Raw genomic sequence first — 18,699 nt, 5'->3', positions numbered from 1 at the left:
ACTAGCCATGACTTTGTGGGACACAGCATTGACTTAACAAGTACATCTGCAGGCACAATTCCTGCCAGGAAGGAAAAAATACTCTGGCAGATGAACTAAGCAGAAACCTCATGGATCCCCACGAGTGGCACCTGGACCCACAAGTCTTCAGCATGATAACAAGAAAATGGGGATGCCCGGACATGGATCTATTTGCCTCCCCTCACAACTACCAACTAAAAATATTCTGCACATGGATTTATCACAGACAAGCATGGAAAGTGGATGCCCTGTCTTTCAGCTGGAAAAACCTATCAGTATATGCATTTCCCCATCTGCCTCTCCTCCCCAAGGTACTCCTAAAGGTCAGACAGGAGAAGCCAAAGATGATACTGATTGCCCCAGACTGGCCCCACCAGTACTGGTATCCAATACTAAGGAGCTTGCCTCAAAGCCCAGCTTGGACCTTACCGCAAATACCTCCGCTACTGTCCCAGCAAAACAGTCAGATCCTGCACAGCCAACTCAGAACTTTAAACCTAACAGCATGGCGAATAATGTAGTCATACAAAACACACCTCTCAGTAAAGCTGTGATGGATGCCATTTTGGAAGCCAGAAGGCCTAGTACTAGAAAATCTTATGCTGGAAAATGGAAGAGATTCTGTACTTGGAACCAGGCACAAGGAACTGATAGAACTGTGCCAAATATTCCTCAGATTTTGCAATACTTAACTGAGATGCTGGACAAAGGCCTATCTTTTTAATCTATTAAAATTCATGCCTCTGTCATTTCAGCTCATTACAATGTAGAACCACCAATATTTTTTCATCCCTTATTTAAGCAGTACCTCAGAGGAGCCAAAAATTTAAGACCTCCAAGGAGATCACCAATGTCTGCATAGGACCTCAACTATGTCTTGGAAAAACTCACCCTGCCTCCTTTTGAGCCAGCTGCTACTGCTGATATAAAGTTTTTATCTTGGATAACAGCTCTGCTCCTAGCAATAATGTCTGCAAGATGAGTTTCAGAGCTACAGGCACTCATGGGTGTGGAACCTTTTATCATTTTTTATCCAGACAGGGTCTCTCTGAGGACAAACCCAACATTTATGCCTAAGGTGGTGTCCAGTGTGGCTCTCAACCAAACTATTCACCTGCCAACCTTTTATCCAAATCCACAAAACAAAGGGGAGAGAATTCTGCATTATTTGAACGTACACAGACAGCTTAGATTCTACTTGGACAGAACCAAAGTTTTCAGAAAGACAGAGCAATTACTAGTGACATATGCTGCAGGATCAAAAGGAAAGGCTATCTCAAAGCAGACTATTTCAAAGTGGATAGGCCACTGCATTTGTTTCTGCTATGTACACCATGGCAAGCCAGTACCTAAGAGCATTAGGCCACACTCAACCAGAGCTGTAGCCACTTCAGCAGCCTTTCTCAGGGGAGTACCTACCAAGGACATTTTAGAGGCTGCTACTTGGAGTTCAGTGCACACCTTTACAAAGCACTATCATCTGCCATTCTACTCTAAATCCAGGGCAGGCTTTGCTACTGCAGTTCTGCATAGCCTCATAGCCGCTCCTAATGCTTTTTAGCTCCAGCCTCCCAACCTTAGCTTTGGGACTCTACCCAAATGTAATGACTGCAACACTGAAACATGAAGAACATAGTACAGTTGTGTACACTTACCATAAATGTAGATGCTCAAGTGTATTCAATGTTGCAGTTCAGGTTACCCACCCACCATCCCCCTTTTCTTCTGATGGAACCTATCTTTCCTTCTCTGATTTATACAACCTATGTGGTGTATTTGCTTGTAGATGAAGGTAAATTTTATATTGGTGCATGTAATCATACATATATAAATTTTGGCAACCCTTTTTGGGGGCACCTGACATCTGGGGCAAGAAAAACTAAAGAAAATGGCATCAGCTGCTTCTTTTATACCCCTGATGACCTGACGTCAGGGAAGGGGTGATGGCACCCGATGCAGGACCCAAGACTTTGGAATTCAGGCCGGCTGAGGGCAACCTGCCAGCAGAATTACCCAAATGTAATGACTGCAACAGTGAATACACTCGAACATCTACATTTATGGTAAGTGTACACAACTGTACTTTCTTATTGATGACATCTCATATCATTACTACTCTCATTTGTGATCTGTCATAGCCTCACTCAAGCAAGGTGTCATACTGAGAGGCCTGAGAGTCTTAACCATTTCCACATATGGACAAACCTATCCAGAGCTGCTTAGACAATGGCAGTTGATCAACCTTGAATGTAGCGCAAGGTATTTGCAACTACTTACTGATATTTTTCACCCACAAGAAGAAGAGCTAATGTCTGAAATCAACAGGCTATAAAATTATATTTATGATAATTATTCACTAACTGTGTTAGGTGATCAGATGGATACCCTGTATGAGGACATTCAGAACTATTAGAAAAGGTTGCAAGTAACCAAAGTCAGAAAGTTGCAGAGAGACTTTGGTGACTTCAGGAATGGCAATGTTTTCTCGTGGAAAAGAAGCAGGAATGATACACGCCCTATATGGCATGAGGGTGTGGTTGTTGAGACTACCAGCAATGTTAGTAATGATTCTGCCCCTATTTTCTCTGTGGAACACTTCCCACCCCTCCCACTTAGAAGTGAGCTGGACATAGGAGGAAACGTAGTGATAATATCATCTGTAGTGGATTCTCAGTTGGGGCATGACTCTGCTACAGATAATAGGAACGATATGCATAGCCTGGTATCAGGAACTGACTGTAAGCATGAGGAACAGGTTGTTAAACCTAAGGAACACAAAGTGCAAAGGTCTTATGTTGCTGCTTTTAGCAGTAAAGACTCTGTAACACCAACAACGTCAGACATGAGTTATTTTTTATCAAGCAAACCATTCCCGATCAGGGGTAGGTCCAGGAGTCGAGTGAGAAACCAAAAAACAAGGAGAATGCAAGGTACAGAGTATTGGAACAGAGGGGGCAAAAGATCCAAACAGGTTTGATTTTTAACATTTCAACGTATGAATTGACTGATGCTCGGAGACTGTTATTGAGCAAAGGGCTCAGCTTTGTACTGGCTAGAAAAGCACAAATAACTGATGTTCTTAAAGATTTAAGGCTATTTGCCAGAACATTGACATTGCATTTTAATAATGCAAATACTACTCAATCAATTTTTAAAAAACCCAGTGTGTTTGTTCCACCCAGCAGTGCTATTACTGATACCTTTGTGGAGATCTGTGATAAATAGATCAGGAATAGTTTTGATAGTGAAGATGAACATAAACTCTGCCACAATAGGTCTAAAGAAGAGTATGATGCACTGAAAGAACTGAGAGAATGAACTTCCTTAGAAGTTAGACCCACTGACAAGGGTGGAGGCATAGTTATTTTAGATAAGGAGCTGTATCACAGACAAATGTATGTTCTTTTAAGTCAAAGTGATACCTATGAATGTATATCAGTAGCTACTGTTAAAGCTGTTATGGATAGAATAGTATTTCTGATCTTCAATCTACTAATAACTAATTTGATATCAGAGCCCCTATTTGAATACTTCTCAGTTGAACATCCAGTGGTACCAGTTGTATATGGTTTGCCAAAAGTTCATAAATGTCTTAGTATTCCACTCGTGACCTATAATCTCTGGCAGAGGCTGGGCTATGGAACCCCTATCCATTTTTGTCAAAAAGAACTTAAATCACATATTAGAAGAGTGTGAGACTGTTCTAAGGGACAATAACATTTTTTTAGAGTTATTACAAATGAAATGGAAACCTGACTATTCTGAATGTTACTTTGGACATTGTATCCCTGTTCACGGTCATACCGAATCAATGGAGTATTGACAGTATTAGTGAACTATTGCATAGCAAGGGGGTTCAGGGTGATAAAATAGGCTTGATTTGTAGCCTGTTGGACATTATTTTAAGTAATGTTTTTATGTTCAGTAATGAATATTACATTCAAAAGGTTGGCGTGGCGACAGTCTGTGCCAACAGCTACGCTAACCTTTCATTGGTGCAATGGGAAACAGAGTTCATACTCTCTAATATGACCTATGCCAACTCTGTCTTGTGGTATACTAGATTTGTGGATGATATTTTTTTATTATGGCAAGGAACTGAGACAAGATTAAGAGAGTTTATCCACTATCTCAATACGACCACTGATTTTCTGAGATTCACATACAATTATAGTTTACAACAGGTGGAATTTTTGGATGTGACTGTTAGTAAGCATTCGCACAATACTGTTAAAACTAGCTTGTATAGGAAACTGGTTAGAAAGAATAACCTATTGCACAATACAAGTATGCACCCGAACCATTGCAAACGTAATATAATAAAAGGACAGGTGGTCAGGTTGATGAGATTACGTAATGATGATGCAGAGCTGAATTCAGCTTTAGAGTCCCTTAAACTGGATTTTATAGAAAGGGGTTATAAAAGTAAAGATATAGGCAGGCACATTAAAGAGGCATGGAAAGATAGACATGGTAGGTGTAAACCATACTTTACCAACAATGCAACAGTATGTGACCCACATGTAGATAGTGTTGCTGAGAGTAGTGAGATGCTACGACAGATCACAAATGAGAGTAGTAATGATCTGAGAATAACTTTGACATATGCTAGTAATATAAATATGATCTGCAATGTCATCAATAAGAACTGGAATATACTCTCTACTTTGGATGGGTTGAATGAGATAGTAGGAGACAAACCTAAGTTTAGCTTTCGAAATAATAAGACCCTAAAGAATCATCTTTGTTATAAATCTAGTTTAAATAGGACTACTCTTAGATCAGATAGAGAAGGTACAGTTGTGAAGAAGGGGCTAAATTGTTGATGAGGACATCTGTGTGGAGCCAGCACGAATGAAGGCTTTGTCGATTGCCTGGATGAGGTTATCATTCTTTCCATAACCTCAAAGGTAGATTCAGAATCCATCAGCTTCAGGGTTGCCCACCCCATATCTGCTGCAGTCTCCACTAAAGAGAGGTGAGGGGTGCTGAGGACAGGGGACACAACAGTGAGGACACAGTCACCCCTGAAATTGAGATTGGTGTGGGTGTCTTGAAAGCTTAGGACTCTGTCATCAAGAATAGCTCCAAGCAAGTTGGAGCCAATGATGGTGCCAAAGACTCACCATCAAGCAGTCTGTCGCAAGATCCACTTGATGCTGAAGGTCTCAAACTCAGGTGATTTTGAAACATAGGAGCCCACATTGAGACAATGGTGCCTGTTGGAGCTGAGCATACAGGATCCAGAAGGATAACCAGCTCTGACACCACCAGTATGAAACTGGCACCAGTGAAAGAGCTATAAGAGGTGAGACAGGGCCAACCCAATCCTACCTGGAAACTGAGGGGGATTGGATGACACCCAGCTCTATCTGTACCTTCATAAATGCCCCCATCATGGGCTCCCAGTCTTCTTTTCTTGTACTATGAAAGGACCTCACAGACTTTACAGATGCTGTTGAAGGTGTTGAGGATATGAACCTAAAAAGTTCCCTTTCAGAAGAATGCCTACTACAGGAAAAACTCCCCTGTCAAAATGTAATAGCGTTTGTCTCAGGAGGAAGAAGAGGAGACTTTCTAGTCAGTGGTGAAACAGGAGGCAACTATGCCTTATCGTCTCTGTCAAGTTTATACTCTGAAGATGTCCTGGTTCATCAAATTTCCTTTTTCTTTTTTTCCATTTTTTGTCAGATTTTTCCCTTGTAAAAGGCTGACTATATGGAGGAAGAAGTCCTTTTAAAATGTTTATTACGGTTGTCTGAAGGCCATCGGTATGTCGCAGCTGGTATCCAAATGTTCTGGTCCCATGCATACCATGCATAGGTCATGCGTGTCCTAGGGTGGAATTTTGTGACTGCATTTGGTGCACTTTTTGATGCCCTTGTTCATATTTTTTAAAAGGTAAAACTGGAAATATAAAATATATATTTTTTTTAATAGAAGGAAGAAAGAAGAGAATGATAATAGGTTCTAGCCTAGACACAGAGAGGAGAGGAAGCTAAATAATTAGAGTAATTAAGGAAAGAATAAATGTCAATTCCACACTAACTAGGAAGGAGTAAGTAGCCTAAAGAAAAGAAAACTGGTAATATGAATAAATATTGTAAAGAAAGGGTCTAAATTATCAGTGAACTTAGATGGCATCCAGGGATCATCAATTCACAATGGCAGCAAAGGAGATCTGGGGATATAGGGGGTAAAGGAGAATTATGGGAGGAAAGGTTTGAGAAAGCTTGAGGCTAGGATCACTGGCTGATGACCAGATTAGATCTAACAAGCTTCTTAGTATCCAAGTGTCAGATTGGGCAGAGAGATGAAATAGGATCCAGAATTTTCTATAATTTATTTATTACTGAAAAACACATTGCAAGTTCTGTCCCATATTTACAGTTTACATCTCTGCTGCATTCCCTCTAACAGAACAGAACAGTGACATGTTCCACTATACACAACACAGCTATGCTCAACTAATGGGAGCGTGGTTCAAAAGTCTCTTCCATTAAAATCAAGTGCAAAGATATGCAGTGTTGGGCAGGTCAGCACACATGCACATTAGCCCATGCAATGGAGTTGAAAATAAATCCAGCAAGAGTAGGCAAGCAGCCAGTGGAAACACACAGTACCAACACATTTCTAACAAATAAATACCTAGTTTCCGACAGATAAACGTCTACAGCATTGTGATTTCCCATTTTCCACACCACAGAGAATAGTTATAAACCAAATAAAAAATTACTACCAGCTACTGGCTGAAAAAGTCACTTCTCTTGTGTTAAGAGCTTGGTTCCATACTTCTCAAACTGCAGACACTGAAAGTACATACAAGGGCCCTTGAAAAGTAAGTATATCCAACCAAAAATCTGGACATCTAATTAACATAAAATCTGAATACCTAATAGCACACAAGTCTATTTCAGAATTTGCAAATTTGTACTTTCTCCTTATAAGAGTTATGCAACTGAACGCATAAAGAATGTGTGTGGAGTACACGAGGTAACAACATTGTGAATACAGCTATGTACTAATGGTAAAAGTATCACCTACATATAACCAAAGTTAATAGTTATGCCTAGACACAGTGTAGGTGAACAGAATTTACTGATACAGGACCAGGACGATCAGACTAAAAATAGGAAAAGCAAAGGCAAACAGAAAGAAATGCAAAACAAGGACAGCACACTGTGTACACTGCCTAAGGCCTATGCACAAGTTTATGGTACACATTTGCACTTCTGATGCAGACATTCCACAGCTTGTTACAAACTAAAGTGAGGCATAAGGAATATGTTGGGGATGTGTTGTGTGATAAAGGGAATATCTTTTACTGTAGATTTACGGGCAAATTGTGTGACAAGTAGCTTAAACATTTTGTCTCTTCCAGTAGTACAAGTTATTTAATTTATCATATAATTAAAACATAAAATGTTCCATTTATCCCCTTTTTCCATATGTTTAATTTAAAAATAGTAAGTATGCATACTGGCTATCCCACTTATGAACTATGGAAGCAAAGAGATAGGGATTACAATGTTATTTCTGTGCTAGAATTTGTTCTTCCACTTAATCTACTAATTTTTTCTGTCAAGTCAGTATTGCTTCAGAAAGCTAAATACAAAATTCTGCTGTTTCTTCACTTATAAGAGAGAACACTATCTTCACATTTCATAGAAGACTGTTATTATCTTTTAAACTTATTAATGACATCTACTGCCGACCTTTTAGAAATATACCAGCTCCAGCCACATCAACTCAAAGAAGAAAGAAATCTCCATGAAAAGTGAACCATTGCCGGTGCACGATTAGAAATTTCACAAGCAATGATTTCCTATGGGAGAAAAGCTTTTGATGTTATGATTTGCATAATTTTTTTTTTATGCAGGCTTGGTAACAAAGCATGTGTAGGCAAACCTTGTCATATGCTGTACAGATTCAAGATGGCACTTTTCCTGAAGTCAACTTTTACTCTAGTTATCAGCTTGGGTATTCTAAATTTTCAGTGGCATGAAATGCCTTACCTTGTATATTTGAAACCTAGCTAAATGCTATTTAGGTACACTTTCCTATTCAAGTCATTATGATTGCTTCATCATTTTAGTTATTTTTGCATTTATTTTGGCAAATATCATTGTCAGATATTAATCGCCCAGTTGGTAAAAGGTACATATTCTACATGTCGCTCATTTAACGCATTGTTTTACTATTTTCATTTACAGTCATCACTTGCAGTCTGGTTTATATTTACTACTCTGCTTTTATTCTTCCTCATTCTATATTTTACAAAACTTATGGTATATCTACTGTATTTTGCATATGCACTGTATATGTATTTTCTGTCAAAACTGAGTGTTTTGACATTTTCTCACGTTGTATTTCAGCTGGTCCTGCTTTGTGGCTCAGGTCATAACTGAAAGGAGTCACTGGGCCAGCTTACGTAACTGACTAGCAAAACAAGTATTTGTGTTTATCATTCAGTATGTCAACTGTGTAAGTTATCTGTTTAACTAATAGTAGGTTATAATTAACTATTTTGTTTATGTGTTCTGTTTGTGTGTGTGTATAGCTAGGCTGTTAACCACCCTGACCAATCAAATGTCTGCTCTGCTGCCTTCCCAACTAGTTGCCAAAACAAAGCAAAAAGCCTTCATATCAAGTTGAGGGACACAAAAAAAAAGTCCATTCAGGAACTGTTGCATAAACATTTGACTGTTTTAAGAAACACCTTACTACAGTTTTGAGTCCAAGCCTGTGGTAAGGTTTGCTAAGTTTTTTCAAGAAGATCTTTGTGACAGTTTATAAAACATGTTGTCATTTAAGCACCATTACTGCAGGGACAAATCAGCAGCCAATTTGCCCTTAGTCTAAAGCACCAATCATGTCTCCTAACTAATAGTAGCGAGCTTTGCCATTACTGACCCTATCCATTTAAACAAAGCTGAATGAGGTTGTTTTATACTCTGCAAGTGTAGGCATCTGTTACCACGGCATGTAAACAGAAGCCATTGTAAATATGCCCATCTTAAGCACTAAATGGGATTCTTACAGTCTCTCAAAACCCATGAACTTGAAGTCATTGTGTCAACAATCTGTTTCCCTATCCAAGCACCCAGTGAGCAGCTGCTCAAACTCGAATGTGAGCTCAGGGGGCAGCTGCTGCAGCAGTCGGATACCATGAAGGTCTCATCCTGGAACTGCTAACTGGAGAGGTGACATGGGGAATTAAGTTTAGGAATGGGGGGATTTTAGGTTTAGGGAATGATCTGGAGTTGGACCAAAGTTAGGGTAGGGACCAAAGGGGAGCTGGCTGCGAGTTAGGGATAGGAAGCAAAGGGGAGCTGACTAAGGGTTAGGGAGCAAAAGGGAGCTGGTTCAGAGTTAGAATTATGGAGTGAAGCAAAGTTGGCTGAGAGTTAGGGTGAGGGAGCAATCAGAAGTTAGCTCACAGGGTTAGAGAGCAAAAGGGAGATGTTTTAAGGGCTAGGGTCAGGGTTCTGGAAGGGATAGTTAGCTTAGTGGTAGTGCATGGGAATACAGGTAGTGGGACTTATGGCACTTGCCAATATGAGCAAGTGACAGCATGGAAGTGTGTTGCATGCTACTGGTACACGAGCAGTTGTAGAAGACCCACCACTAAATCCATGCTACAGAGAGATTTGGACGAATGGGAACAGTCATGATAGAGAGATACACAGTCCTACAGAATGAAGCAAGTAGGCACAGCATCATGAGCTGAAACGAGCATTTCTACCCCTGTCCAGAAAAAGCAGTATTATTTTGGAGACCATGTACTATATACTATCTACATCCTATGTATTGAAGAGATCAGGCATAGTTTAATGTGGCAGCTAGTGTTACCCATGTGGGTGAAAGGGACAGTGAATGAAATATGTATACTGTGTAAGACTGTATCTGTACCATGATTGCACATAATTTAGCTTTCCACTGTGGATATGTCTACTAACAATGTATCTGTGTTGCATTTTATCCTGGATAATTGATAAATGCAGCCACACAAATGTAAAGTCTGAATACCATGTGCACATCAACCACCCTCATCAGTGATCAGGCTGTTAAACAAGTGGTAGCCTGTCCAGTTGACATATAGCACTCCATAAGCCTGTCTGGTACCTGCATGCCTACACACACACACACACACACACACACACACACACACACACACACACACACACACACACACACACACCTACCTGCTGGGAGGAAAGTAATGATAGTTTTGCACAATTATGGGGAATACAACATATTCTTCAATGTTCTGCATCATACAACCAAGGAAGATTTACAGTAATTATTTATCTGCGGTGGTGCAGCATTGTTGCCTCACAGCAAGAGGTTCTCCCGTTCGATTCTCGGTTGGAGTGCGGGGAGTGCCTTCTGTGTGGAGTCTGCATGTCCTCCTCGCGGTTGGGTGGGCATTCAAAAGACATGCTTAAACGGTCGTGCCTTCGTTGGCACCTCGGCGTTCGTCAAAATCTTCTGCCAATCATTAGCGGACCAGAGTTCCGCTGTGGCAACCCCTAACTGGGAAAAGCCGAAGAATAACCAACTGAGGGTTCCAGTTCCCACTGGAGTCCTGTAAAGAAAAGCTACACAAACATTAAAGTAAGTGAAACTGGCACACATCAAGAACAACTCTGAGACAGTATGACATTGCCTGTGATATGATTCAAGTTAATATAAATGATGTGTACACAGCAAGTACTAAACTGATACAGTATTGATTGGTGAGAGGTTATTTGAAAATGCAGAGACAAGAATAACTGTATGACTTATGACTTAGTGCCATTGCCTTTTGTTGGATTTGTATAACTTTCAACTTTGGTCTTATAGCACACTTTCCAATTATAATTCTTTCTTAATTATTTCAACAGTCATTTATTTTATTTATTTATACTTTTGTTGACTAGAGCAATAATCCAAGTGGACCATCTTCTGGCTTGGCTTGGGGTTTACAAACAGACTAAAAAAGTGTATATGGTAATATAAGAAGATAAGTACGCATTATTTTACATTAAAAATGTATTAATGCAAGCAAAGATATGAAAGCATTTATAGGATCAATTACTACAGGTTCGGCAATAGGTTGTTAAACTTCTTAAAGCATGAATACTGTACTACATTATAAACTCTAGTAAAGAAGTAATATTTTTGTACCATATTATCAATCTTCTACAAAACTGTGATGTAAAGGCACATTATTTTACATTGAGATATGTACAACAGGAAGACAAGGGTACTTGGGGAAAGATTTCTCGATGTAATGGTCTAAAGGAAAAAAGCAGATGGGATGAGGTTGCAAGAGGAAAGAAGTTAAAATTTGTCAGGAAAGTTTTAAGGAATGAACTGTGTTTTGAGAAGTGAAGCACGAAGTAGGCAGAAAGGGGAGATGTATGAAGAGGAGCTTTGTGGGACTGGAAGTGAGTCTATTAGAAATGTATTTGTTGATAATCCTGGCATGACAAGAGGAAGACATGAACTTGGGTGGATCTGGGAATGTGTGTGTGAGAGTGTGTGTGACAGAGAGACAGGGATACTTTGTAGAAGGAGAAGTTATATTGTACAGTAAACCCATGGGGATTGGTAGATGCCAGGTAACTGTAGTTTCTGGTTGCTTGAGAGTTACTATTACTATAGACCTGACTAATACTGTACCATATACTATTTGGTTTGACTAGTTCTCTGGTTGGGGAGAGAAGGAATTTATTCTTATCTTCTTTTTAAAACTCTAAAACATAAGGTTATGTTTCTGCGGGGGAAGGGTGGGAGAGTAATTACAACACATGAAAATTGTACTGTATGTCTTCAATATTTTTTGCTGGTTGCTTGACAGTGCCAGTTGCTTGAGTTATGGTTAACTGTGAGTTTACTGTATCTGTAATGCGTTAGGTTGTGCTGTTGCTGCCACAGTTGGTTCAATATCTTAATGTGGGAATTGCTGAGGACTAGTGAACCTGAAAACATTGGTAGCAGCAAGTGCAGGGAGCACAGCTGAATTGTGAAATATTAAGTAACAGTGCTTGCTCTAAAGCAATTACATTTGGATTTGTTGAGCAGGAAAGTCGTTCAGCTGTTTACAGAAATTGATGATCAGCTATAATGATTTAATATCTTCAGTTATGGTTTCCCAACTTTTTGGCCAAGTATAGAAAAAGCATATTCTGTGCATTTCAAGTTGGGTAGTGGAGTTTATAAATGTGGTGTAGTTTGAGAATGGGATCTTGTATTAGGAGGAGGCAGAGCTGCCTCTGTAATTCTCTAGACAAAGAAGGGGAAGGTTTCTTCCTATAACAGTTTGTATAAGACGGTACACAGGATAAAGGAAATTATTTTGGTTTATGCAAATGTAAGGCAATGATCTTCCCCTTTGGGGGTAAGATCAACATTATAATGATTTGGCAAATGTTGTTTGAGGGAGCTTGTATGCCAGTACAGTTATTTTGTGAATAGGAAGCAATGCGTGGTAGACCATACTCAAGGTGAGGAAGGATGACTTTTTTTTCTTTTTTGTTGCTGCATCTTCTTGAGAGAAGAAGTGAGGAATTTTCTTGGATCAGAAGAGTAATTATTAACTTTGACTTAGTAACTTCAGTATGATACAAGACATTAACTAACAAAAAGGTTTAGCCAGATCCAAAGATATCTGTAGTATGGGAATGTCTCCACCAGTTGATTTTGGTTGTATGAGATGTACCACACATTGCAGAATTGGAGTTTTGGAAGTCCAAAGAACACTGTGTTTTTATTTATTTATTTATTTGTTTGTTTGTTCTGAAGTTGAGTATTAGGCTGTCTTGTTAGCCAGTTTCTTAGGGAGGTCAGGTCATTTTCAAGCTGCAGTTTTATGACAGCAGGTGTGGGGCTAAATCTGTAGGTATCTATGTTATTTGCCTACAGTACAACTGGGAGAGAATGAGTATCCCAAGGGAAGTTATTCATAGGTTCATAGATTAGTACTAAGCTAACTGCCCTTGCGAGCCATTTTAAGCCTAGCCAATTATCCCCTGTGAGACTCAAACCGTGCACCTTGTGTTTGTAAGGCAAACACCTTAACCATTAGGCCACCCTCCCAATCCCAAACTAATTCCAGTGGTGAGAATCAAACCTTGCACCTTGTGGTTGAAAGGCATCTTAACCACTGTACCACTCGGCCTTTCTGGTATTAACAAAATTAACAAAAATGTAGAAGTTACTAGGAGAAAGTATTGAGCCTTGAGGCTCATCTCTGAAAATATGAGACAGAGAAAGAAAGTGGATCCAATTTGTACATTGAACTGTTTGCAAGACAGACAATTCTAAAACTATATGGCTGATGACAGTGGTTAGGGAGTGCAGTACAAGAGAATGATCAAAGTGTCAAAGGCTTTTATTAGGTCAGTAAAGACTGCACCAGTTGGTAGTCCTTTATCTTGCCTCATGAGAATTTTGTCAAGTTATGTAGTGTTGAGAAGGGAGGTGATGATTAGTGATCAGCAGTATGGTTTCATGCCAGGAAAGAGCACTACAGATGCAATGTTTGCTCTGAGTGTTATTGGAGAAATACAGAGAAGGTTAGAAGGAGTTGCATTGTGTCTTTGTAGACTTGGAGAAAGCATATGACAGGGTGCCTAGAAAAGAGTTGTGGTATTGTATGAGGAAGTCGGGAGTGGCAGAGAAGTATGTAAGAGTGGTACAGGATATGTACGAGGGTAGTGTGACAGTGGTGAGGACTGCAGTGGGAGTGACAGATCCGTTTAAGGTGGAGGTGGGGATCAACTCTGAGTCCTTTCTTATTTGCAGTGGTGATGGACAGATTGACAGATGATATCAGACAGGAGGCCCCGTGGACTATGATGTTTGCAGATGACATTGTGATCTGTAGTGAGAGTAGGAATCAGGTTGAGGAGACTCTGGAGAGGTGGAGATATGCTCTAGAGAGCAGAGGAATGAAGGTCAGCAGGGCTAAGACAGAATATATGTGTGTAAATGAGAGGGAGGGTAGAGGAATGGTGAGGATGCAGGGAGGAGAGTTGGTAAAGGTGGATGATTTTAAGTACTTGGGATCAACAGTTCAGAGTAATGGTGAATGTGGAAGAGAGGTGAAGAAGAGAGTACAGGCAGGGTGGAATGGGTGGAGAAGAGTGTCAGGAGTGATTTGTGACAGACTGGTACCAGTAAGAGTGAAAGGGAAGGTCTACAAGAGGGTAGTGAGGCCAGCTATGTTATATGGGTTGGAGACAGTGGCATTGACAAAAAAGGCAGGAGTCAGAGGTGGATGTGGCAGAGTTAAAGATGTTAAGATTTTCACTCAGTGTGACTAGGATGGATAGGATTAGGAATCGGTATATTAGAGGGTCAGCTCATGTTGGACAGTTTGGAGACAAAGCAAGAGAGACAACATTGCGTTGGTTTGGATATGTGCTGAGGAGGGATGATGGGTATATTGGGAAAAAGATGCTAAGGATGGAGCTGCCAGGTAAGAGGAAAAGAGGAAGGCCTAAGGTAAGGTTTATGGACGTGGTGAGAGAGGACATGCAGGCGGTTGGTGTGACAGAGCAAGATGCAAAGGACAGGAAGAAATGGAAAGAGATGATCCGCTGTGGCGACCCCTAACGGGAAAAGCCGAAAGATGATGATGATGATGTAGTGTTGTCATGGTACTTCTTCCAGACATAACCCCCTGGTGTAGGTAACTAAGTATTCTATATGTTTTAAGCAGTTTGCTAACTGGGTGTAGACTGTTTGTTTATTTATTTAGTTATGTATTAAGATTTTTCCTAGGGTTGATAGGACTGGGATAAGTTTAAGGTCATTAGCAGTAGGATTTTTTTATTTTGGGTGTTGGTCTGATGCGATTTTTCAAACTGAGAGCATTGTGTTTTTGATGAGACTTGCATTGTATAGGAGTTTTAGGATGAGTAGAATGTTGTTTTTTCCTAAGCTGTACAAACCAGAGGTTGAGGTTGTCCTTTCCCTGGCAGGGGGATATCTATGGGGATGTTGTCAATAGCCTCTTCTATTTCCTTCTTTTACCTTACTTTAAAGTAGAATTATGGGTTTCTGATAGAGGGTCATGATCTATAATTGATGACGAGGAAGGTACAAAGCAGTTAGGAGGGACAGATATGAATTCCTTTAGGAAGTCAGCGGGACTGGGTTGTCCTGAGCATAATTTGATAGAATCTATATAAAAGAGGTCTAATGGGAGGACCAAGCCTGTTCTCCTGCTTACTAGATTCCAGCCTTTCCTTTGATTTTAGTTTAAGGCATTCTAAGCGCATGTAAGTGTGACAGCTTTGTGCCTTCCTGTGGCTTTCTTAGCTTACTTGAGCAGTAGAGTGTAGTAGTTTTGATTTTCCTTGGTCGGACTTTTTTCAGGTCTTCCATGCAGCAGTAATTTGAGTTTCCTTCAAACCATTTGTTATGTTCTTTCTTTGTGTTTTTGCATGCGTGTGTGTGTTGGGAGGAGTGAAGTCTATCACGTCACCTTCTTGGACATAGTAATGCATTTATTACCAAACATTTTTTGATTACATGTCACACTTTCGGCTTATTGCAATCCATTCCATTGTCCTCTTTCCTCTATTGTTGAATTTTCAACAAAGATTTTTAACCTGTAGCAGCTCACCCATGTATCTACTGCTTCTTCTTACTATTTCTTTGCTTCAAATACATCTCTTAGATGTGTTGTATGCATAGCTATGAAGTATTCACAAGTAACTTTATTATAAATAATGCTGTTTATGAAGAGTATGGTACTTCAACAATATTTATGTTCTATGCTTAACTGACCCACATTGTACCTGAAAAGATCTTGAGTACAAGTACGCAGTTAAATGTATAAATGTGTAAATAAGCTCTGTTGAAAGTTTTCAAAGATAAACAGTGTGTATAATATAACATGCGTTACAGAGACAAACAGAAATGTACAAATAATACATTTAAACTTTACTGATATACTAGGTACTTAAGCATGAAAGACATACAAAGGACTAGCAAACAATCAGTAGCACATAAGGACTACTAATAAGATATAGTACTAAATTATAACTTAACAAAAATTCCATTGTTCCTGTAGACAGTTTTTAAGGCTGCTGTAAAGGCTTTGTTTTCACAGATCTGTCTTAACACGTGGAATGTTTTTTTGCCAGAGATTGCCATCAAATACTGAACAGTGAGAATCTCCGTTTTTGAGATGCTACATTCCTAAGCGTGCTGTGCTTCGGATGAGATGTTCAATTGAGGCCTCATCTGTATGTGTTGATGGCAGCACTGGTAGATGTAAAAGACCCACAACATTTACTGAGAAGAGTAGGGAGGTTCCCTTGTGCCCTGCTCAAATTTCCTCTATCAGTATGAATACCATCTCAGGTCTCGGCTGAAAAGAGGAAGTTGGCCTAATGGGAGTAACCCGGTCAACATAGTTTAAATAAGTAAATAAATACATAAATAATGCATTTTATTCCTTGTTCTCAGGATTTGTACTAAATGCCCTATAGAAATTCAGTACTCTGTTTTGCATCACACTGCAATTTTAGCCAAAGCAGGACACTTGGCAGTGTACAGCCATTTATGAGGAAATGTCAGCAGAATCAGTGACACTTGTTTGTTAAATTCCAACCACGTGGGGCTACAAAGTGCTAAGCAATAGTGTTATCTATTGTGATATCCTACAGCAAATCTACCCTTCTGTAAGCCAAGTAAAACTTACAGAGAAGTAGAGATTGCAAGCAGGTTACAAGATATGCAGAACATAATTGTGATGGGAGTAAGTACATATTAGTAAGGTATAACCAGTTATCCTGGGACAGAAATAACAGCTGTACACAATCTATATTGATTCTGGTTGTTTTGGATATAGCATGTTAGTATGTATGTGTGTGTGTGTGTGTGTGTGTGTGTGTGTGTATATATATATATATATATATATATATATATATATATATATATATATATATATATATAATTTTTTTTCAATCTAATTCTGACTGTTAATTATGAGAATGATCATTTTTTGAGACTGCATTCCTCAGGTGATGACCTATACAATGAGGTTAAGGTAAGACACTTTCTGCACGGGGTTGAGGTTCCACAAATGCCTGTATGTACGATAGTGCCTTTGCAATGGCCGTGATTTTGATTCTTTGCTTGTGAAGACCATAGTTCTGGTCTTAATAGTGTTATGATGTCACTTCATAGCGTAAAGTAATAACTTTAATGAATCAAAACTAGACTGCAGTTTGGCACTGAGCAGTTTACCTTCTTCATAATTATCCATCATGTCATTTTCAACAAACAGTAAAAAAAAAAAAAAAAAAAGTGAGATTAGTATCAAACCTGAGGGTCTCCAACACTATTTGGCAGTGGTTGTGAGATTGCATGACACCATATGACCACATCAAATGTCAATAAATAAATAAATAAATAACTGGTGTCTTTCTTCCAGACAGCTCCTGAATTATTTAGTGGCACTTAGAGAAAGGCCGTGGCTGCTCAGATCGATGAGAAGCACTGTATCTTCAGTAGTATTGAGTGCCCTGGAGAGCATACTGGATCCAAATGTTTGCAACATTCATAGGATGATGTTCTTCATTCCACATTGCTGCAGTCCTAACTATTGGGTAGTCCGCTGTCCAGTCGGCCCGAATACCAAAGTATATGGCTGACGTCGGTCAGGGCGCATTAGACTGATGTCAGTACGTCAGGGTACTAATGCGCATGACCGACGTCATATCCTCAGTCTTTTTTGCCGCATGGTCCGATGCAGAAGCAATTTTGCAAGTGCAGGTTGGCGTTCTGAAAGTTTCTGAAGTCAGAATTTCAGACCGAATCAAAGTTGGCTAAGTACCCCGTTGGGGAATATTTTGGTTTTTTCTTGCCTCAGTATTTAACCGGATGTCAGAAAAAGTGAATAACTGTATTTCTTGTGGGAAACAGATACCTCATAGGGATTACCATACTTTGTGTATACCTTGTTTAGGGCCTGAGCACGACGTTGTTGGATGCCGCTCTTGTGCTAGATTTAACAAACGCACTATTAAGAGAAGGTTAGACTGTGCCAGGTTAGTTTTTGGGAAGCGTTGTAATTATAAAATGCCGTCGGAGGCTCCGACGCCCGCTTCGGCCAAAAAGCGCAAGGACAAAGCAGCAAAGCCTAGAGTGGAAGAACCGACAGTCCCTGACGTCGGATCTTTAGAAGGCTCAGTGGAGCCGGAGGTTTTGCCAGGTGTTTCTTTAGAGACTTTACTGTTACAGGATGTATCCTCGCAGGAAGTAGGCCAGGCTGAGGGGGCTTCTCAGGTGGCTGTTCTTCCCTCTCTTCCTAAGGTGGTTAGGGCCTCCCCTTCTGTTTCCAAGGCTTCTTTGAGAGGCAGGCCAAGTTTAACTTCAGTGGGGGTTTCTCCTAGTGCTTCAGGGTCTTTGCCTAAGAAACATATGCTTAAAATGGCAGAGGATTTGATTACTATGATTAGAGGTTCTATGCCCCCTCCTGATAAGAGGCCTAGGGTAGAACCTGAGTTTGAGAGTTTTGAGCAATGTTCGGAGGCTTCTGAGTCTTCGGCTGAAGACTTGCAGGAGTATCCTCCTTATTCTGATTCTGATGTGGATGATTCTACTCCTTCAGCTTCTCCTCCTGAGGATTTTTCATTTTCAGAGACTCTGCATTCCATGAGGGAGCATTTTAAA

General features: G+C 39.9%; 1 protein-coding gene across 2 annotated transcripts in view; it reads left to right on the top strand.

The window, feature by feature from the left end:
* Positions 1-18,699, top strand: part of LOC122808811 — a 2,021,113-nt gene that overhangs the window by 222,309 nt on the left and 1,780,105 nt on the right. The gene's annotated exons all lie outside the window — the stretch shown is intronic.

Source organism: Protopterus annectens, chromosome 8.part0 (assembly GCF_019279795.1).
Source record: "Protopterus annectens isolate FY-2018-M chromosome 8.part0, PAN1.0, whole genome shotgun sequence".
Classification (NCBI taxonomy): domain Eukaryota; kingdom Metazoa; phylum Chordata; order Ceratodontiformes; family Protopteridae; genus Protopterus; species Protopterus annectens.
This window is presented reverse-complemented; position numbering and strand designations above follow the sequence as displayed.